Below are 23,196 nucleotides of genomic sequence, written 5' to 3'. Positions count from 1 at the left end.
CCCCACCAAAACAGCAAAGATAAAAAACCTCCAGTATTTGAAATAAAATCCCAGAAATGCAGCCTACAGCTATTTATTTCAATAGAATGCTAAGTTCTTCTGCAGTAATAGTGAGACATTCAGAACTAAGAATTAGAACTTTGAAGTCTGAGAAGGCCTTGCCTGGTTAAAACCACTCCATGTTGTTCTGCACAAGCCACAGTCCTGCACATATAAACAACTAGGCAAACAAAGGAATGCAGATGGCTCTAGAATGAGCTGATATAAATTGCTTTAAAAATTTTGCTTACTAAAAAGAAAGTAATTTCCCACCTTCACATATTTCTTTGCTATTGGGGGAGATTTTTTGTGGACTAAAGCCAATAGATAGGTTTAATTTTACATCCTGTTTCATGAACTATAATTAAAAACAAACTTTACATTGTGGCCACAGAATGAGTTTGCCACCTCTGCAGTACAGTTCTTCCTTCTTGTCACAGGCTAAAGAAAGCACTACTTGACTTTTGTAGGCAGATCTTACTTACATCTTTACTAAATCTCATTTTAGCTATGTTGGGATGAGTCAAGCTGTGCCTTTGGCTACTGCTACAAGACATAACATAATAATAGTAGTAATAATGCAAATTATAAATGTGTCACTGGAGCTAGATCATCCACACTGCACACTTGTCACTAAATTATGGTACACTGACTCAGAGGTCTCAGCTGCTCTTAAGGTTACCAACAGCTACTTAGAAAACATTATCTTTATCTGAAGCAAAGCCAAAATAATTTTATTTCTTCCTTCCACAGCAAAATGAACCATTTAACTATTTTAAGGTTATAAACAATGGGATGGAAATAAACAACTCCATAAGAAAGCACAACAATTTCAAGCAAACACTAGATCATTAGAGAAGAATTTTGCCTTTTACTGGCAAACTCTGACTTTCCCCATCTGCTCCCTTCTCTCCCTCATAACAAGCAGGAGCAAGCTTACATCTATGAAACATCTCTAAAGATGACAAGACACACAAGCTTTTCTCTACAGTCTTAGGAAAGATCAGTGAACATAGTGGCAGAACTCACTATCACAGTGACCGGGGTGGTGGGCTTATGCCTGCTACATGAGGAAAATCAGAGGGCAACACTCCTCTGCTTTGTAGTAATAGTCTAAAATATGTATGGTATGTTCTTGTTCATTACACAAATACCTCATGATCATCCGTATGCCACAAATATTTTCCAATACAGACCTCTGCCAGGATATGCTCCATTTCAGTAATCCTTCTGAGCCATTTCAGTGAAATAGGGTTGGTGGGCAGTAGAAAGATTCAAAAACTGAAGGCACATTTCAGCTATGTATGTGCATTATACGTCAGAGCTGCTTTCACAGATCGATCACAGAATTCCACAAAAGATTGTAGAAGTCCACAGTTGCTTCATGTTTGCCAGAACAATGACACTAAACTGAGGTTTCTGCTTCTTAAGAAAAAGAAAAAAGAAAGACCAGCTCTGCATGCTTTTCTGAGAGACTGGACAAAGTTCCCAAGAGTTCTTTATGAACACTTTTCCCCTTGTATTTCAGAAAAGAGGATATGGTGCCTGGAGAGGTTTTGGGAACCTTTAGAAACACCTCAGCAGAAAAGTAAACGAACAGGGAGTTGAGAACAAGCTCCACTGCTGATAAGAACACGGTGGGGAATATAGGTGCAGAGGCAGACCACTATGCCTGAAGGCATGGGACCCTCAGAGAGCCAATGGAGAGCTGATCTCAGGGGAGGAGGCTAGGCTAACGGGACCTTAGCTTATTTACCTTCACACATGGAGATCAAGAAGAGATATGGTCACTTCCTGAATACACACAGAATCACAGAATCATTTAAGTTGGAAAAGACCTTTAAGATCATTGAGTACAATCATTAACCACTAGCACTGCCAAGTCCACCACTAAACCATGTCCCTCAGCACCATATCTACATGTCTCTTAAATACTTCAGGGATGGTGACGCTACCACTTCCCTGGGCAGCCTCTTCCAATCCCTGACATGCCTTTCAGTGAAGACGTATTTCCTAATATTCAATCTAAACCTCCCCTGATGCAACCTGACGCCATTTCCTCTCGTTCTATCACTTGTTACTTGGGAGAAGAGACCAACACCCACCTCACTACAACCTCCTTTCAGGTGGTTATAGAAAGCAATACCATCTCCCCTCAGCCTCCTTTTCTCTAGGCCAAACAACCCCAGTTCCCTCAACCTCTCCAATAACACTTGTGCTCCAGACCCTTCCCCAGCTTTGTTGCCCTTCTCTGGACACGCTCCAGCACCTCAATGTCTTTCTTGTAATGAGGGGCCCAAACCTGAACACAGTATTCGAGGCGCGGCCTCACCAGTGCCGAGTACAGGGGCATGATCGCCTCCCTGCTCCTGCTGGCCACATCATTCCTGATACAAGCCAGGATGCTGTTGGCCTTCTTGGCCACCTGAACACACTGCTGGCTCATGTTCAGCTGGCTGTGAGCCAGCACCCCCATGCCCTTCTCCACCAGGCAGCTCTCCAGCCACTCCTCCACAAGCCTGTAGCGTTGCATGGGGTTGTTGTGACCCAAGTGCAGGACCCAGCACTTGGCCTTGTTGAACCTCATACAGTTGGTGTTGGCTCATTGATGTGATGGGCACATGATGCAGGGTAATGTACATCACGTAACAGAACAGGGATTATTTAAGCTAAAAAGACATAATTGACTACAAGGACAGACATGTGTAAACTAGCCATTGCTCATTTATTATAGAAAATTAAGTTTAAGTATCAGAGATGCATTACGTGTTTCTATTATAGTTTCCCAAAAATAGGGGGAGCAGAAATACTGATTATTTGTAAGGTGAAAGTTTATGAAAGGAATTATATTATCTACAGCCCAAAATATGAGGGACCCAAGAAATCCTTGCCACTTTTTTGTAACTAAATCAACTAGTTAAAATAAAATGTAAAGCAATTAAACTGTAGAACTGCTTCTTGAACCTCAACTTGCTTTTTAAGCAAGGGATGCTGAAAATAGTATCAGACATAGTGGTTTTAGATTTAAATCTAATCTCTCTCCCTTTTCCTCCCCATTTTTTTTTCTGCTAGTAAACAAGATGTGACAAAAAAGACTGTTTCACTGAGTATAAAAAAAATTAGGAGAAAAAATCCCAGATGAAAAATATGTAATCAAGCTTTATAATTAAACAGTACTTTACACTAAGATGTGTTACTCGAGCTGAGCATACAGCTTGTTACATTAAAACCTCAATATTTAAATTCAAGCCAATGAAGGTATGATTCAGTTTTCTTCACAAGAGGTTTCTCCTGTGATCAGAAGTCAAGCGAGAACATCATTACACTTTAAGCTAAGAACATGAGTTTCAAGGAAAAGGAGAAAAAAATATAAAATCTGCCAGTCCGTAAGTATATGACTTTTCAATACTATTTCCAGAAGATGCATGCATGCAAAAGTGGCATTGCTTGGGAAAAATGGAAAGCTACCAACAGCAAGTCACGAGCTCAGGCAAATGAACAATCTAAAAAAAGTCATTATTTTTTGCATATAGCCATGTATTAGAATAAGCATAACGCAGCACTGTCAGCTCTAGTGATATTTACAGGATGATGTTTTCCAAACTACAAACAGGGAAAATTGACATATTTTAAATTATTTAAACATAATTTTTACTGCCTTCCAGAAGACAAGAAGGTAAGTGTGCTATGTTGTTTTTTTATTGACTGGAAATGCATTTATCAAATACGTCAAAAATTTGCTATGAAGTACATATAGAGCTATAGCCATATCAAAGATGAAATCACTTTTTTGTTATCTCACTTTCTTTAGAGTGTGGATTTACTGCTGTTTAAAATTGAAAATGTAGTATTGTAGCACACTATTAAATCAAGGACCATATATGAAAGCAAAATAGGCTTTACAGAAATATAAAGATACATATATATGTTATATAAAGATATAAAAATAAAAGCACAGTGAACCCATTTTAGGTAGTATCATAAAACTGTGCTTTGAAGACAGTTATCGAACTGCACCAAAACAAGTGTCTCTCTCTGCACAGTGGACTTTGCTAGGAAGTTAACTAGAATGCAGCTTTTGTTGTTTTCCTACATTTAATTGGTAAACAAACCAGCTCTTTTCATTCTAGAACTTCATAATTAAAAGCAATCTTTGACAAATTCCCTCCTCTGTAGTAGTTTGGGCTATGTGGTTTTGATTTTTATGTGAGAAAACAACAGCAATTCCAAAGATTATAAAACCCATCTCAGGCACTTTTCCACACCCACCCACCCCAGCTCCTCTTGGCATGAAAGCCCTATGAAATAGTGGCTGCATTGGAAACTGCATCTGTCTGTGCCCCGGCCAAGTGTTGTCAAGACAGTCAATGCAAACGCCTACCACAACAATCTCTCCTTTGTCAGTCACAGGGATCCCATGAGAAAGCACCAACCAGTCTAGGAATTTGGCTCAAGGTAGTGTTAGACAAGCCTGAAAAACAAAAAATAAGGGTCAGAAGTTATTTAGATTGACTGTATAAAACCGGAACTAACAGCTCCATTCTGTAAATGAACCTTCAAAATTGTGTGGTGAGACAAGTGGTCTTAGTGCACAAAGACAAAAATCACCAGGTTAAGAGTAAGTGCTCTCTGCACTTACTGGCTCAGTTTGTACTTATCAGCTTGGGAAGATTAATCCCATCACACAGGAGTTTGATTGGTTTTGGTTTTTTTAATTGTTATTATTTTTTATTTTATTTTTTATGCAATGATTCAATGGATTTCCAAGCCGGGGGGAAGGGGGGCGAACAAACACAAAAACACACAAAACACCTCACACCCCACATTTTATTCTTGTTTTACATAGCTGCAGCCCCCATGATCCAGAACTTCAGAAGAACATACTCTGAAGGATCACAAATCCAGCACTGGGTTCAGGGACTTCGTTTGTACAAAACCAACAACAACTTTCCGCACACTTCGCAAAGCATTTCTAGAAACTGTACCAGGAAAACATACCTACGAACCCACATGCAAAGCCCAACAGTTTGAGCAAAATCCGTCTGTAGGCAGAGCATTTTAATAAATGTGATGAGATGCCAGGGAAGAGGAGGAATTCAGAACACAGCAGTTGGCAGGAGTCCTACTTTTACGTCAAGCTATTTCCCATTTTCGGATTTATCCAACAGTATTATTTCTGAGACAGAATTTCTGAGCTCAGCTCCTTTCCAGTGAATACTCAGAAAACTTAGATTTAGGATATAAGTATGTAGATTTTTAGCATAAAACCTGCCCTTTATTCAAATCTTAAAAAGACAGCTTTGGAATTAGCTTATAGTCAACCATGCAAGATTCTGGTCTTCCTTATTTATCTTAAGTTTTAAAAAACATGCTATTTAAAATAATACTTGAGATTATTGAGGTGTGCATTAACCTTTGGAACTTCTAAATATAAGCATTTAATTTCTGCAACATTCTCATCCTTCAGTCTTTGATTTCCATTTAGAGAGATGTGATATGGAAAAAATATCTGCTATACTTTTAGAAAAAAATGCAAACCAAACTAGTAGATAAAGGAATGGCCTGACAACTCAGGCAACCTTTACTTGAACAAGCTCAGATATATATGCACTGTAATATTTTAGGCTACTCATCAGTTATTCAACCAACAGTTATGTCACGAAAAAGACATTCCCTCCTCCCTCCTTGCACATCCTCCTCTCTTTAACCTTCCCCTCCTTCTTGCTTCTTTGCCACAAATCCTGCTTGAAAATTAGGAAATCTGACAAAATTGTGTTATTGCCCTCTTCCCACGTTCTCTTGACATTTTGGGAGGAAAAAAGTGACAAAAAATTCTATTTTCTTTACAGTATATCTGCTTGTGAAGTAAGAAAACAGCTTCTTGAAGCTTAGGGTCAGAAGGACCATTGGATACATTAGCTTGTTAACCTGAACACCACACACTACCCATTTCCCAAGTACCCTGAAAGCAAGACAAGTAACTTGCACATGGCTAACAAATATTGCCTGGGCACATAACATGCCTTGGACTAGGCACCTCAAGAGATCTACCGCTTTTTCTAATGGTGGGAAGGGCAATTTACTGGTTTGAAAAGCTGCAGCCATTCACCTTCTTTCCATTTAGAACTTCAGCCAGTGGTACTAGTTATGCCTCTTGCTCTCTAAATGGAAGGAGAAAAAATAAAGGAAAGTAGAAGAAATTTAGTACAAGATACTTTCCTTTAAAGGCAGCTGTGCTGGTTTTGGCTGAGAAGGGGTTAATTCTTCTCACCGTGGGGGGGTCAGCTACCTTTCCAGCATCCCGCCCTCTGCCGCGTGGCGGGGGGCTGGGAGGGGCGGGGCCATGGCAGGGGCGGCTGACCCCGACTGGCCAATGGCAGGTTCATCCCATACCACGTGACACCGTGACCAGTATATTGGGCGGGGGCAGGTTGCGGGTCAGGAGCAGCATGGCAGCGGGTCGGCGGGCGGCTGCGGCGCGTGCCGTTTCTTCCAGCAGTTCGTTCCCCTCCCCCCGGGCTTTGCGCCTCTCGTTCTCCTTTACATTGCGCTTCTGATGTTTCTTTTAATTTTTATTATTAAACTGTTCTTATCCCAACCCACGAGCATTACCCTTCTGATTCTCTCCCCCGTCGACCGGTGGGGGAGTGAGCGAGCGGCTGTGTGGGGCTGAGCTGCCGGCTAAGCCACCACAGCAGCTAAGATGCTCGGTCTCTTCTCATACTGTCAAGGTATGGTTAATTTTCAAGCTGCCTGCAAACTCCTTTCCTACAGCTCTTCTACAGATGTTTTCCAGCTCTTCTGCCAGCCCTTCTTCCTTAGCACAAAACTTGTCCTGGCCAGTACTCTCAGTCATCGCATTGGCTTCATCTGACTCAGGCATCTCCTGACCTCTTTCTTCCTCTTAAAATCTTGCCCTTGCCAGCACCTCACTCAGCACTTCATTTACTGCTCCACCAGCACTGCCTTCCTGGGGCCCTCTCTCCCACTTCTATCTTTCAAAGGCATGAGGGATCCTGAGAAAACAATACCCTCTTTATCAGTGGTGTTCGTCTCTTCTCCTGTTTGCTTCTGGGCAATCTCTTCCAGCCACAAAAGTTCAGTTATCCTCTCTACAGAGGGACCTCACAGATTTACCTCCTATTCCAAGCCTCCCTCTCCTTATCCAAACTGAGAATTTCAATCCTCCTTTCTGTCATTTCCTTGGAGATATCCAGCTACTAGGTTAAGCTCTACACAGAGCCAGACAAGCCTCTTATCTCCCCTCCCACACAAGGCTTTCCCAAGAGGCTCTTCCTTGATTAACCAGCATCCTGCCAGTCCCCCAGCCTGCAGGCTGATCATGATATTCAACAAGAACCTGTATGTCTAAATCCTGTAGAAATAACATGCATAATACACAAAATGCTGTCTTTTCCTTCTGATCTGTCAGACAACAAAAATAATCATCTGGGCACTCAATATCTTCCTCATTTTCTTGGGCTTCAACCAAGAAAATTTGACTTTGCAAAGTATTTCTGAAGGGATATAAGCAATGGTCACCTCACCATTTTAACCCTTTTTTGCTATTTAATTTATATTAAAAACCCAAACTCCTCTCCATAATTTAATAGCCTCCTCAGCCTGTTTTCTACTGATTTTTTTTTTACTAGTGTTTAAGAGCCATCTGCCTATTTCTGGTCAGCTGGTGACATTGTCCTCCATTACCAACAGAGCCATCTCAGAGATGGACCTGATGGATCAATCCATCCAACCTATTTTAGACATTTGTCTTTGGATGAGATGAAGTCTGTCCTAAAATTATCTGTACCTGGATCCAATAATTACAAATAAGACAAATGCAGGAAAATAAATAAAGCTGCTCACACCCCACCCTTTCCACATTAAATCACTACCAGGAATTTCCTTTTAAAGATGTGAAAACTAGGACCAGGTACAGAATTTGAGTATTACTGTCATTAATGCTGTGCAGAGAAGAAATGTTTCTTTTGTAAACCCATTCAGCCAAGGATTAAATTAGTCCTCTTTCCTCTCCTTGCAACAGTGCACTCGTAACTTAAAGTTCTGTATCCAATATGATACCTAACACCTTTGCAGAGTTGCTGCTTTCCAGGATGCAGTCTCTCATGGTACGGATGTCCAGAAAAACCTCTCACTGAGAAATCTGACTGCATTCAGCCACACCCTACATACCTACCCTTGGTTTTACCTATCAAAAAGAAAGAAATATTTTTTGGTGACCGCTTACTTATCATTAAAATCTGGGAATGATAGACTGGTAAACAGCTTCTTTCTCACAAAAACTGTTAAATGGTGTCTGGTTGAGGCCTAGTCCTTCTGGAGCATCTTGATTTCCAGTTTATCTCCCACAGACATCTACTTGTTTATATTTTGCAGTCAGCTGCTGCTCCATTCACCCAGTGTGCTTTTGCTGACATGCTGTAATGGTTTTCCCAACAAGAAAGCTCTATTGTACAGAGCCACAAGCTGACAGGCAGAATTAGAAAACCTGTGTCAGGCTGAGCACAGGACTAGTGACAGATGCATAAAGAAAGGTTGTAGAATCTGCTCTATATTTGTGTGACAGCCTATGGCTCATCTGTTTTTTGTGTCAGCCAAGAGTAGCTGGGAGGCATGAACGGCCTTGAAACTCATCTCCCTCCATCCTGTCAGAGCCGACGATGGAGCTCATGGCCCACCAGCCACAGGGTCCAAGGAAGAAAGCTTAAGGACACCTAGGAAAAAGGACGAAGTTTGGCGGGTTACATGCACAAGAGGCAATTTCAGCTTTGGATTCTCACCTTTACTTATGGTGGTGACAACATGTGATTATGCAAAACATGATGCCCGCACCAGCCTCCTTGGCCTTGTCAGGAGACTGCATTTCATACAGCCCTACACTGTCACCCCTACAGAAAGAGGGAAGAACCGCAGGGTGAAAGATGAGATCCCTCAGCAGCGGCAGCTCCCGCAAGAGCTGGGGACACAGCGCACTTGTCAAAGGGAAGTTCTGCTGTGCAAGGTATTTACATGCTGCAACCAAACTGAAGGCCTGTGAATATCCTTGTGCCAGAAAGGTTACATAGAGTTACATATTGAAATATTTAAGCAGAACTTAAGTGTGCAGTTCAGTGAAGAGAAAAACACGAGCGCTTTGGGAAAAGCTCCTTGCTTCGCAGCGTTAGCCTAGCTCTGCTGTTGTTCAAGCCAGGAGGCGAAATTCCCAAGGACTCCCTGGAGCAGAGTCTGAAGCTACCAACCCACCACAATCCTTCCCCTCTTTCACTCAGGTTTACATATCCCACATCATTTTCTCTTGGCAAGCATTATTTAGGTTACCACAGCTAAACAGTAATTCATCTGGCTGGTTCATGACAATAAGATGCTTTTTATCAGATCAGATGTGGGAAGCTCTTTAAGGGCTTTTTGCAGAAAGCAGCTACATGATTTCATGAAGACAGAAAAGCTTCAAGGAGAGTGATAAAAGGTATTTTAATAAATCCATTCATATTGATACATGAGATACTGTGTGCTGAAAACAGGGAAATATATTACATTTCTAACATGATAGGCCACAAGATTTAATTACTAGCTTTTCTTTGAACCTGACAGCTAGTACTACTCCACTAACTCCTGGATGCACTTGCAAAAGAAGCCTTGTCATTTTAGATTTATAAGAAGAGGTGGTCTTAACTTGGATCTAACTACCAGGTTTACTGTAATGTGTGCAATAGAAAAGCACACACAATTAATCCTTCATGAGAAGGCAACTCCCCCCCTCACACACACCTGCTCATTAAAGAGTTGAAATGAAAATATCTTCCCTATATTTATTTTTCCCTCCACTGAAGAACAAACAATCAAAACCTACTGTTAACATAATGAAAACAGCACTTCATATTTATCTTACAGGAGAAGATTTTGTAATCCTTCCAGATGATCTTCAAATGCAGTAAAGTTGATGAAATATTGTATGGCTTCCTATCAAAAGGGAGATGTAGGAATATCATACCACTTTGAACAGTCTTAATACTGTGTAGAGAAAAAAATGCTTTTTCCATGTGGCTTGCTAGTCTAGTTTAAAGAGAAGTATTAAAATAATTTGTCTGGAAGGAAGAGCTAGATGGTATAAAAAGGGCTGAATTTTAGGAAATCTCTATCTATCCCTCAGACATGTACGAGAAAGTAAATACATTTTTAGTTCCCTGATTTACAAGTATTACTAAAGTTATTGTTCACTTAAAGCACTAAAGAGAAATTAAACATGAGTCCAAAAGGAGGTTCAGCCTGACCTAGAATTCCACACGGATTTAACCTGACCTCATTTTGACAGTCAGTCACAAAGGCACCAGAGAAGTTGCTGCTCATCTTAGGTACTTTGAAACACAAGAAGAATCTGGCTGAAAAAAAGGGAGATGTTATTTTGTTTGTTTTGGGTTGTGGGTTTTTTTTTTAATGAAGGAAATTTTAATTTTAAATGCCTTAGATTCACATTCTTACAGTCCTGAAGTACCTAACGTTCCCCTTGAAGCTTGAGCATGCAAGAGATTGACTGGGTGAAGCGAAATACAGGGGACTACTCCTTCCAGACTACAAATTGTCCACAAAACATGCAACAGAGGTGCAGAGGTTAACAGAGGTACAACTGCATTTTGTAGAGTCTACAGCAAAATGGACAGACTTGGCAATGGTTTGATCACTGCTGACTAGTAGTGAGCTACACAGCCAAAACAGAGGCCAAAAAGGAGGCAAGAAGAAATCAATGGAGTAGCATTATCACTGTAGGCATACACTCCCTATTTCCCTGGAATTTTGTGGGGGCACTCTCCCTACACCTGTTGGATGAGAGCTGTGCAGTGACTGCCAGTCCTCTTCCCCCAAACGTTGTGTTGTATCAGCACATCTATCAAACATGCTGTATCAGTTAAGAGAGGACTATTGTCCTTTGATGGAAAAGGGAGTTGGATACGTGGTTTATCTTCTGTTTTCTGCCTCAAGTTTCCCATGTAGCCTCAAAACTGAGCCAAGCAAGCTACACACCCTTACATACACAGGGAGAGAACGTAAAAGAAGATGGAAATGATCTGAACAAGAACCGCCAGGAAGGAAAATACTGCTCTGTATTCAGGGTACACAGCCCCTTCTCTGTGTGCACTGTTACTCATTTATAGCATGGCATGCAATGCTGTAATTCATAACACCGCAGTAGTCAAAGGCCCCCATTCAGCCTGGCTGCCTCCATGGTTAACACCAGACAGTCCTCCAGGACAGTTCTGAAATAACTCACATCTTCCCTGTCATACAGTACTGCTCACTTATTCACAGATGCACCAAGTCTTTACACATTAAGAGTTCATACACTTTTAAGATGTACCATCAGATACCCACTGCTCTTGTTCTTTTGAGACAGATTGCCCTGAAGCCACTCTTTGCTTTTGCGTGCTTTGCATATGCGGTACTTCCCCAGAATAGATGACCAAATAGATGCCAAAGCATACAGCATTGAGAGGAAAGCCGCTATATTTACATTATTCTTTTCTGAGGAACTCATATCTTGTTCTCTTTGACAGTTCCATTATATTAAGTGTTAACATCCATAGGAAATGTCAACATTCAAAACCAGCAAGTATTTTTGAAAATAATTTAGGCAAAGTATCCCTATTTCAAAATACCCTCATTTCCTTGTTTCAGTGTACCGAATGGCTGCTGAGTAGGAAGAAAAAAATGAAACTGGAAGAGGCTTTTTGTTATTATTATGAAAAGTAACTGTTGTTTTAGAGAAATATGAGAATAGTATATTTAGAAAAAATTTCTCAGGCAAATCAGAGAATCTTTTCTGATCCATGCAGACTTCCTATCACTGTAGGTATATATTAGTTTTAAGTGGATGGAGTCACCTCAATTAAAGAGAAAGTCAATTAGGCACTTAGACTGCGTAAGCATATAATGCTGAAATCATGGAAGATATGTTTATCATGAAGTTCTCTTTAGCTTTTATAAATGCATCAAAACGTGGTGAGCATATATCCGATATCTGTATTCAAGGTAAGATGTCCATACCAGATAGGTACCTAGCTCTTAAATTATTTCTTACTGTCAAGTTACAGCATTTACCATTTTCAAGTACTACAGTTCTGCCTATCTTCACCGAATGGAAATAATCAAAACTCTGATAAATGCCTAGGACGGATCTTGTTGAGGAACCTCTGATTTTCTCGCACTCAAGCACTCTAACATTTAGACAGGAGGCAAAGACTTTGGCTAACATGAAACACCTAAGCTCAGGTCTATAGCTTCTATAAAGAAGATTTCCCACACATTCCTTGGAAGACCTACTTGCTCGGATACTAACCTCGAGCAGCCTTCCAGCAACTTTCAGGTGCACAGGTACCCACTGTCTTCCCAATCACCACCCCAAGTACCTGTTTAAGTGGGCAGTTCACTTTTAGCTTCAGGTAGTTCTCAGTATGTCCTTTAAGCTGCTCTTTTCCATCAGATAAACATTCACCCACAACCTTACTCTGTATGTGCTGGTTTTCCCCTTCCCTTCCCAAAGGGCATGCGAGCAGCCTGCTACATGAAGGAGTGGACCATTTTGATTTGGTAACAGTTTTACACAGGCCTTGCAGTAATGCAGGCAGTTACACAGGGAAAAGACAGGGCTGCAGTTTCTGAAGCAATTAAGTTTTACTTAAAGGTTATTTGCTTGGTTTGCTTCAGACCCTCTCCCCCCCCACCCTGCCCCCATTAACAACTCTTTAACATAATTGGCAAACATTGAACAAAAATGAAAGTCCATAAAACATTTATCAGAAATCTTTGAACTAGAAAAGAACTAGACTTTGCAGTAATCTGACAGATTTCCCTTAAGTTTCCTTGAATATAAACACTTGGTTTGTTGGTTGGTTTGTTTTTTTTTTTTGGAGAACAGCAATTTCTTCTTTCATATTAAACCCCAGATACTGTGAATTTTTCAAAATCTTCATAACTAGTAGGGCTTGACTTTTCCCATGTCACCCACATTAAGGGAATCATAATACTGCCATATATACCCCTTAATGCTCCCTTGGTATTGAGAGGACAAGTGGATTTTCTTGTCAGTTGATGTGACTGATAGGATGTCCTGATGTGCACATCCACATATTTTACCCTGGCACTCTCCAAGTTGTAATTTTAATAACACTCTGTCCAGGTTAGCACAAAAACTGTTTTGCTGGGTATTTTTCCCTGTTTTTTTCTTCTTCTTCCAAAGAACAGCGCCATCTTTGCCCTTTTCCACAGTTCAAGATCAGAATTAGTTGATACCATAGTGAGAAATAGGCAGTTACTTCAATGAAAAGAATGGTTCAGTCTCAAAGGGTGAAAAATTAAGCTGTATGAGAAAAGATACCAAGGTGAGAGGAAAAAGCAGAGAACCTGAATCACCCTGCTGCCCTTCTAGTGATTCCTCCTGAAGCTGCCAGTGGCAGCAGCATTGCCTGCCAGAAAAATGGTACATTGCTATTATTAGCACAAAGAGGGGCCACGATGATTTGACTCTTCCTTATATTGGCAGCTATGTTAAATCATCCCATCCAAAAGCAATGATTGCCATTGTTACTTTCATTAAATACAGGCCTGTGTTGGTCTGGAGATGGGTAAAGTCATGGAAGAGAATAAAACAAAACCAAACCCAAGAAACACCAAAAAAATCCATGCAGACCTTTCAGACAAGAGAAAACAAAACAGTGATCTTCCCAAGAAAAAGCAGCCCCTGAGAACTCATTTACCTGTAACTATAATACAGCTTCATAGCAGTAGTCTAAATTGAAAGGCAGTGAACACAGCCATAAACATTACATTTCATTCAGATCTGTGAACTTCAGCTGTTTAAGGAGCTAATAGAAATGTGAAGTGACTGGTGAAAATATTTAGCGCTAACTGACAGTTTGCTAAAAAGACTAGCACATTCTTTGGATTTATGAGTCGTCTAAGGATTTGTCATAACTTGGTTTAAGCTAAATATCTAATGTGAACTGAAGCTAGAACTACATTGCTACTCCCTCTAAAGTGAGATTTTTCAAAGGCAATGTCAACCTGGAACAAAAGATGAGAAGTGGGTTATCACCCTATTAATGTCTCTTCACAGTTGCAAAGGGGACAGTAAAACAAGCGAGAACTATAGGTTTTACTCTCGATAACAGTTACTGGTAAAATATTTGAGAATGGATTTTCAGACACAAATCCATGCCAAGTATGTAGCCGGCACTGCTGCTCCAATGGGACATTACATTATGGAAGAAAAATACGCAAGGTTACATATTCTGACACCACCACAGCTGATGCCCATCAATGGCAGCAATTCAATGCAAGCCAAGCTCTGGCAGCATTTGCTTAGGCAAGCAGCAGAGGTGAGAAACTGCAGCAGAGAGAAGGATGAACTCACACTGTGGAGAACTGCTCCCTCAGAGCCACACAGATCCAAAGTACAGGACACAGCCAAACAGATATACCGGAGGCAACAACAGCACAGACAGGTGCCAGGGTCAGCAGTGCTGTTTAATGCAAGCCTTGCACAGCACAAATGCCCCTAGCATAACATTTCCCAAGGCCAGGGACTCTCACATTGCAAGATAAAGAAAAACAAACTAGCTTGGAGCCCCAAAAGAAACTTGTACCCTGCAGGTCACTACAAACAGATGAAAGGCCATGAACATATAGACTTTTAACTGTTTACCATCAGAGCCTTAGATAATACACACCACACCCTTGGGAAGTGGTTGGTATCAACACGTGTCACAACTACAAAGTTCAACACGATGTTGTGCTTAGCAGCCTTTACAGATTCCACCTTTCAGTGATTAATACGAAGAGTTGCCTAGTCCCTTTTACATACAGCTTACCTGGGCTACGGCCCCAGCTTGGTCTTAAGAGCAAGCCAGAGCCCAGTAGGCTCCTGACCTGTTTGCCCCATGCACATGTGGCAAAGTTGCCAGTGACACCTTGATCCTTCAGGAGCCCTCCCGCATCCTCCCAGGCAGCCTCCGCAGCTCACTTTTAATGCTACTGCTGGCACACCTGGCCAGTCTGGTCCTGAGGATCACCTGAGCACTGGTCCCAGCTGGCACAAGCGTTCCACAGCAGTGACCATAGTTATCCTACCTCTCCCAGCTTTCTGGCTACTGTTAGTGGATGCCATCACTACATCTTTGCTAGAAAGCTATACACACAATACTAGGAAACAATGACTGATGCAAGCATGACCTAGTAATTTAAAGTAGAGAAAAGTCACCTGCAAACGTTTCAGAATCTGAGATGTCAACAAATATCAGAAGTAGAAATAGCATCAGGAAAAACAAAACTGGAAAGATTTAAATTTATATTGTGGGTTTTTTGTTTGTTTGGATTTTTTGTGGGGGTGGGGTTTATGTTGTTGTTTTGGTTTTGGGTTTGGTTTTGGTTTGGGGTTTTTTTTGTAATTTAAATATGGACTGCCTCTCTGCAAATATACTCAACATGTATATTTGGTCAGTACTTTTTCCACAAAGGTAAGAAAGAACAGTACACATCAAAGGTAAAAGTAGCATATAATTAATCTAAAGGAGGTATAGGTGTTTTCTCCTCTAGGCTCCAAATGCATGACAAGAAATATATTATACATAAAGGAAGAAGATGGTACAGCATTGTTCCTTCATGCCAACTTGATTAAACAGAAGACCATAAGATGTATTCAACAGATATCACTGTGCAAAAGTGATCAGCTAATTGAAAGGATCACACAGGGTATGTTTATGCAAAACAGATAGGAGAAACACAGAATAAGACTGAACCATTTCAGTTTCTGTCCTATCAAGTAACATGCTCCATTCAGGGAACTACCTTTATACAAGAAAACCACATGAATCTTAAGAGTTTCTGGGTCTCTAAAGAATTGCTATTACAAGACAAAATTAATAAAAGACAAGAGTTAAAATAATTAGCTTAACAAGAGGGAATTAACATAAGCACCACATTACTATAATATATGATGAACAGTATTATAATGTAAAGTTTAAAAAAAGCCTTTTCTTTCTCATCATGCACTTTCTGCAATATTATAAATCTATTTGGGGCTAAAGACCAAGCACTTGCTCTTCCTTCATATTCAAATTTGTTACAAAAATATCAAAAGAGGAAGTGACAGTCTAATTTGAGACAGGGTCAAGAGTAGGAACACAATATAAGTTGATTCATAAGCAACTTAGCCAGTAAAATCCAGTTTCCTAGGAACGTGTGTCAAAGTTGTAGAAAAAGTTCAGACTGCAATGTCTCCTTCAGCAGGCATCTTTCCATCTGCCTAGGCTGCTTACTGCCAGAAAGCTGGTAGATTTATTGGAGATAAGCTTCTGCCCCTCTCATAAATGCTATTAGAATTCATCAAAATGTTTAGAAGTTATGAGCAATAGCGAAGACAGAGGTTCACAGAGAGAGTTGCACATAATCTCTATTTTCTCAGAAAACCAGGCTAAAATATATATATATACACACTGACTGTAAATAGTTTGGTCTTGAAGTCGCTGTTACAACACTGCACAGGAGACATAAGCCTGACCACACAAGTCACAGAGCATCACTCTCATTCCATCAGGATGGATATATATTTTTAATGCAGGTACAGAGAGAGAGGAAGGGAAAGCTGTTTCCTTAAGTAGCAATAGAAGGAAAACCAGAGTTAAATAACATTCATTTTCCTCTTAAGAGGCTTTAGACAATGTTTACATCATCAGAAAAATACAATTGCCTTAGCAATATGGTATGACCCCTCCTGTTGCCCCAGGGAGGAGGCATTTGGGCAAGGAGTGGGCTCTGCAGACCCACACCACCACAGATATCCAGCCTGGTTGCTGTGGGCACGCAGCCCTACCTGCAAATGGGTGCAAATTCCTCCTGAGAGCGCCTGATGTCATGTAATACTCCTTAGCACCTGGCAACAGGTAGGCATTTCCCTGAAGTCCTTCAAGCAAGCACATCTGGCTGGACTGCAGGCTCAGGGCAACAGCAGATCCACCACCCTGAGTTACCCTGGGGATTGCACTGCATGTGTAGCTTCAGAAGTCATCTAGCAGGTTCATCTATGGCAATAACAGAAAGACTGATCTGCCAGAAAGATCCTTTTAAATACCAGAAAAAGAGAAATAGCCCCAGGTTCCTCATCACTGAAAGTGCTCAAGGTCAGGTTGGATGGGGTTTTGAGCAACCTTATCTAGTGAAAGACACTCTTGCCCATTGCAGAGTGCTTGGACTAGATGATATTTGAAGATGCCTTCCCACCCAAACCATTCTGTGATTCAGTAACCTGGCTTCCTTGCCACTTCGCTGCCCCACCAGGAACCGGCTGCACGGGTCTGTCACGGTTTGTGCATACCAACTACCTGCAATAGGAGAAGTATTCTCTGAGTCTGCACTGTTCAACAAAATGAAAACTTCATTACCAGCACATCCAAGTCTGGAGAGGATGTACCTCAAGGGCAATATGATGAGAACAAGAAAGACACCATAAGTCGTAATAACGAGTGCTTCAGGAAAGCCAGTGTGGGTAGGACAGTATACAATCACTTTTGACAATTCTACCAGATCCGCCCCCTACTAGACATTGTTTAGAGACATTCAAGGGTAAAAAAATAATTTTTATATAATATTTTATGTTCTATAATGTTATATTATATATAACTATATACAACATTGTTATATGTGCATGAATATAAGGAGATTATTAATAGCTGTGAGATGAAGAAATCAGCACATGGTTCCCTCTCTCATGTCTTATTGCTTGCAAGGATAAATAAACAGACTGGTAAACAGCAACAGCAGAAATAATAAGCATAGGAAGAAGCTGATCACATAATAGATTATAGTGGGCCAACAACAGTTTGTTGTCTTAATATGTTTTCCTAAATACATTTTCGTATTCCTCACTAGCTAAATATAAGAGTCCTCCACAAGGGCTGGATGTGTGCAACAGTTGTCAGGTATTATCCAATCCTTATGCTGAGGATGACCTATTTACTGGAGGCTGGAGCTGGGATAAAGGCAGGTCCACTGAAACCTTCTGCAAGAGTCACAGTGATAGCTTTCCCAGATTGTAATTTGTTGTGGAGTTTTAAGACGACAGGAAATAACCCCAATACTCCAGAAACAGAACAGTCAGTAAAATTTCTAAGGGAAAATCGAGTAACTATAAGGACTTCAAATATTTGGAACTTAGTTCCAAATCAACACAAAGTGATCAACAAAGTCGAGCACTTGTAAGTAGTGAAAAAAAATTATGCCTGAACATGGTAAGTCAGAATCTATTTCCCAGACAACCTGCAAGACTCACCTTCACTCCCAAGTATTTCAGATTATCATTTGGATATCATATGGTAGAAAAAGGTTCTATTAAGTAAGCTTTAGTCCATTTCTTCAATCATACATCATTTCCATTCAATGAAAACAAGTTGTATTAAACTGTCATAGTGATACCTGTTATCTTAACAGGAAAGTATTTTAATCCAAGAAGTGTCCTGGTTTCAGCTGAGGTAGACTTAATTTTCTTCCTAGTAGCTGCTAGAGTGCTGTGGTTTGGATTTAGGATGAGAATAACATTGATAACACAGTGATGGTTTTGTTGTTGCTGAGCAGTGCTTACACTAAGTCAAGGATTTCAGTTTCTCACACTGCCCTGCCAGCGAGGAGGCTGGAGGTGCACAAGAAGCCGGGAGGGGACACAACCAGGACAGCTGACACAAACAGGCCAAAGGGGTATTCCATACCATAGGATGTCATGCTGAACAGAAAACTGCGGGGAGTTGGCTGGGGGGGCATGGCCGCTGCTCGGGAACTGGCTGGACATCAATCAGCGGGTGGTAAGCAATTGCATTGTGTATCACTTGTGTTGTATATTATTTTTACCATTATTATTATTTTCCCTTCCTTTTCTGTCCTATTAAATGGTCTTTATCTCAACCATAAGCTTTACCTTTTTTTCCAATTCTCTCCCCCATCCCATCAGGAGAAAGCAAGTGAACGGCTGTGTGGTGTTTAGCTGCCTGCTGGGTTAAACCGCAACAACAAGCTACCACTCACTTGCTATTCTTTGAATGAAAGAATGGAAATGATACTATAAAAAGGAAATAACATTGTCTTGCCAAGACTAGAACCATCTGATGAGAATTTTTTTCCTCACAGTAAATAAAACTACCAGTCACATGGGTTCACTTTCTCTGTTCCTCATTTTCTTCAGCCTTTTTGAGAAAGGACACTTATGGTGTCACCACCATAAATGGCACCATCAGCAAACAATCAAGCTATTCAAAAACCCATTTGGGAGTAGCACTGCCAGCTCCAGTATTCACTGTCTGCATATGCAGGAAGACTGTAAGCATTTCTGATCTGATTATGAAATAGAAAAAAATCATTCCCATTACTTTGCAGTACGCAGCCAGAAGAGCAAGTGTATTTTCAACACATCCATCAGAAGTGGAAAATAGAAATTATCATTACGATCTTTTTGTCTGATCTCCTTCAAAAGGTCAGGGAAAGATGATCATCATGAGCTCCCTTCTGCAAAGCAGAATAGAAAAGGATCCTGTCTTATAAAAAGAACAGCTGACCACAGCCTAAGTTAGATACAGCAGAATTGCTAAACCATTCACACTGAGTGGTGGGTTGGTTTGTAATTGTTTTCCATTTCCTTTTTGTAACTCAAGATACGAAAAGGAATACAGTTAAAAGCAAATCACCTAGATAAACCATAGACTGTTAACTATTAACACTACTCCACAGGAAACATTGTGGGAAATATAACAGGTTCCGATTCCTCTACTGCATCAAGTCTCTAGGAAAGAAAAGGTCTATGTGCCCAGATCATGCGGCGGGTTGATCAGAGTTGTTCTTTTTCCCTGAATCGGCACTGGGAGTGCAAACAACAGTTTTCTGCCAGCCTATGAGAGCATTCTTGTAAATACAGCAGATACACTGAAGCCATTCATACCCCCGGTATGGCACTGCAGCCAAAACTCATGGTTAAGACAGCAGCCTTGTCCTTTGGCTCAACTGAAAGGAAAGTTGTCAGAAGTTATAAAAGAAAGCCACAGAAAATGTGACAAAGACTTGGAATGTAGTACTGGAAAAATGTTAGAAACAAAAGCAGTTAAGTAAATACATAGTCTTTTTCACCCTTAATTTTTGCCTTAAAAAACTGGAATATGAAAAATCCAGACTGTTACCAAAGATAACTCATAATACTAGACTGTGCTTCAAGGGCAAAAATCTACAGTAAACATTTGTAGATGATAAACACATGATTTTATTTAACTGCTCCCAGAATACAAATCAGGGTGATTTAGAAGGCTGGAGTGGGAAGGGGGCGGAAATCAACCTTTTGTTTCACCTAAAGGATGTCTCATTCAAAGTAGTTATATCAGATTGAAACATCTGTCATCGTACTCACATTTCAATCACAGATGGTTTCTCCCCTTCGTGAACAATACACAGATTGCACAAGAGGATAATGAGACATGATGGCCAGGGAAAGAAGGGGTAAAGGAATAAAACTTCATCATAGAAGAAATCCTGTATTTTTCAATTAGTGCCTATGCAAAAGCAAAGATTTTTTTTTTTCCCACTCTTTTCTCACTTGATCTTGCTTCTGTCGGGTATTTAATAAACTTCAAGCCAAGTCACTTCGACTGATGCCCTAACATTACCAGGAGGCAGTCACTCAACTTCTCCCACGCTGTAAAGTCCCATCTAAGTATAAACAGAGCAGTTTCTTTAAAGGCACAAGCCTGCCCCTCAGCACACCCCATCGCCGCGCACCCTGCTCCCCCCCCCCGGCCCTTCACTACACCTCACGTCTGTAAGAGGAGCACACACCAGCGCACACCGAGGCCGGCAACCCGGCGTTTAAACCGCCGATGTGACCTCCGCAGTAGCGCTCTGCCCAGACCGCGGTAACTTCGGCTGCAGCCACGCCTGGGGCGGCTCCGATAAGCTAATGTCAAACGAAGCAATCCATTTCACAATGTATACGGTCGTTTGGCTACACAGTTAGAACATAAACAAATGTATCTATTTATAAATCATCGTTCAAGCTTGCTGTAGAACAGAGAATAGTATGTTCCAGGGCAGAAATTACAGTATTTCCAGGAATTTCCAGTGGAAATTCAAACAGCTTGTATCTTCTTCCACCAGCCTGCCCCATTGACACTCCCTGTTCTGATTCTTTAGCAGCAATAAAAACAGAGTGATACAGGGCCTGATTTTTCAGGAATAAGGTACCCTTGATTTAAAACGACATTGGGGATCCAGGGTGTGTTTGGGGAGACGACGACACGGACCCTCATTATCATGCGTGTGGTTTCTTCCAACATCTCAAAAGAGTCAACGGTAGCATCTTTGAAGGGCAATAAGGAAAGAAGAAACAAATACAAGCATGAAAATACAAGCACCGAGCCTTACTCCTCGTTCTTCCACCCCTGCAACCCAGACAACGCAATTTCTCCCTAAACCGCACGCTTCCCTTGCGTCCGAGATCGCTGGCGATGGACGTCGATCCACACACCCCCTTATTTATTATTTTACCTCCTCGAAGAGCGGCTGCTGCACTCCGAGGCACTGGACTGTTTCAAGAAGCTCTAGCTGATTGATGGAACTCACAGAAGAGAAAACACGCGAGTCTAAGTAACCGGTTTCGTTACGTGCGGCTGGAAGCCGCTCCGCCGGCGCCCGCTTGCCGCGGAGGCAGCCTGGCATCGGCCACGACCCCCCTCGCAGCGGCACCGCCCCCGCGCCCGAGCGACCCCCGCCTCGCACCGAAACCCCACCGGGCCGACGACGGGGCGCCCGGCGGGGCGGCGCTGGGTGCCAGGGGCAGCCCCGGGCGCTCGGAGCCACCGGCAGCAGAAACGGCGCTGCCCCTGCCCTCGCCGCTCCCCCGGCGGCGGCCCGCAGCCGGCCGCACACCCTCACGTAAGGGGATGCGGGCGCCCGCGCGGCCCGCCGCCTGCCGCTGCCCCACCGCCGCGGCGGGGAGCGGGGACACCCCCACCCGCGGGGCCCGCCGCAGCCACCCCACGCCCCCGCCCGCCGCCCCGGACGCCTTACCCCGCCGCTCCAGCCTCTGCCGGCTCGGGGCGACCCTCGGGAGGTGCGCGGCGCCCCGCGCTATCCCGCGGAGCCGCGGCAGGGCGCCGCCGCCCCGGGCATGGTCCCCACCCCCGCGGCGCCGTCAGCCGCGAGGCCGGAGCGTGCGCGGCGGGCGCCGCTCCCGGGCTTTTCCCCGGCGGGGGCGGAGGAGGCGGAGGGTGGGGCGGGGGCGGGGGCGGTCGCAGCCGCAGCGAGGCGGGCGCCATTAACGGCCGCCGCCGCCGCCCGCTTTGAAGCGGCCGCCGCGCTCCCCCGCGCAGGGGTCAGCGGCGCCCCCTGGCGGCGGCGGCGGCGAGAGGCGCCTCCCGGCCCGGCGGGCGCCGGGATCCCGGGATTTCCCGCTTGGCAGCGCCGCGCGCGCTCGCTGCGCCGGTCCCAGCAGCGGCGGTGCCGCGCCGTGCCGCGCCGCGCCGCGCCGCGCCGCGCCGCGCCGCGCCGCGCCGTGCCGTGCCGTGCCGTGCCGTGCCGCGCCGCCGGTTTCCCCGCCTTATAATTTATGGTGGTTTTAGGGAATCGCACCTCAGGCCGTCCCAGGGTGGCGCCCCCCGGCCCAGCACGTCGTGCAGCGGCAGAACAGGAACAACAGGGAACTGATTTTACAAAGGAGGGCAGAAGGGTTTGCCTTGCTTGCAAGGAAGGAAAGAAGGGGAACGTAAGGAAACCATGACGGTCATGACTGTTTTGCAAGCGCCGTTTAGCAAGAACAGCTGCTTTCCTGTCGTTGGTTTATGTATGGAGCAACGACCGGCTTTCTTTTCTAACGCACAGAGACAGGAAAGACAGCACACCGAGCTGGAGAGCTTCTGGCTGATTTGGTACCACGCAGCTCACGCCCTTGCTGAGCCGTCGCAGGGGTGACCCAAGGCAGCAGCCCCGGGCGCTCCTCGCGGAAGTCGGGGGGTCGGGGGAGGCAGGAGGCATAAAGCACCTCGCTGCAGCTCTGCTCCTGGGCACCTTCGCTGCCTTACAACATGCAGCAAAGAGCCTGGCAAAGGCAAAGGGGGGAAAAAA

At 43.1% G+C, this 23,196-nt stretch overlaps 1 protein-coding gene across 4 annotated transcripts in view; it reads right to left on the bottom strand.

The window, feature by feature from the left end:
- RNF144A (ring finger protein 144A) overlaps positions 1–22,341 on the bottom strand; it is a 68,184-nt gene extending 45,843 nt beyond the window's left edge. Inside the window, exons 1-2 of one of the 4 annotated variants that reach the window (XM_064447999.1) lie at positions 22,144–22,341; positions 4,421–4,510 (exon numbers count right to left, since the gene is read on the bottom strand). The gene's annotated coding sequence lies outside the window, so the exon portion shown is untranslated. Of the gene's footprint in view, positions 1–4,420; positions 4,511–21,621; positions 21,641–22,143 lie in introns of those variants that run through there. The other 3 variants (XM_064447997.1, XM_064447998.1, XM_064448000.1) reach the window with 3 other exon arrangements.
- Between the last annotated feature and the right edge of the window lie 855 nt (positions 22,342–23,196).

Source organism: Phalacrocorax carbo, chromosome 3, assembly GCF_963921805.1.
Source record: "Phalacrocorax carbo chromosome 3, bPhaCar2.1, whole genome shotgun sequence".
In the NCBI taxonomy this organism is placed as follows: domain Eukaryota; kingdom Metazoa; phylum Chordata; class Aves; order Suliformes; family Phalacrocoracidae; genus Phalacrocorax; species Phalacrocorax carbo.
Note: the sequence above shows the minus strand (reverse complement) of the source record. Positions and strands in the feature narration are given on the sequence as shown.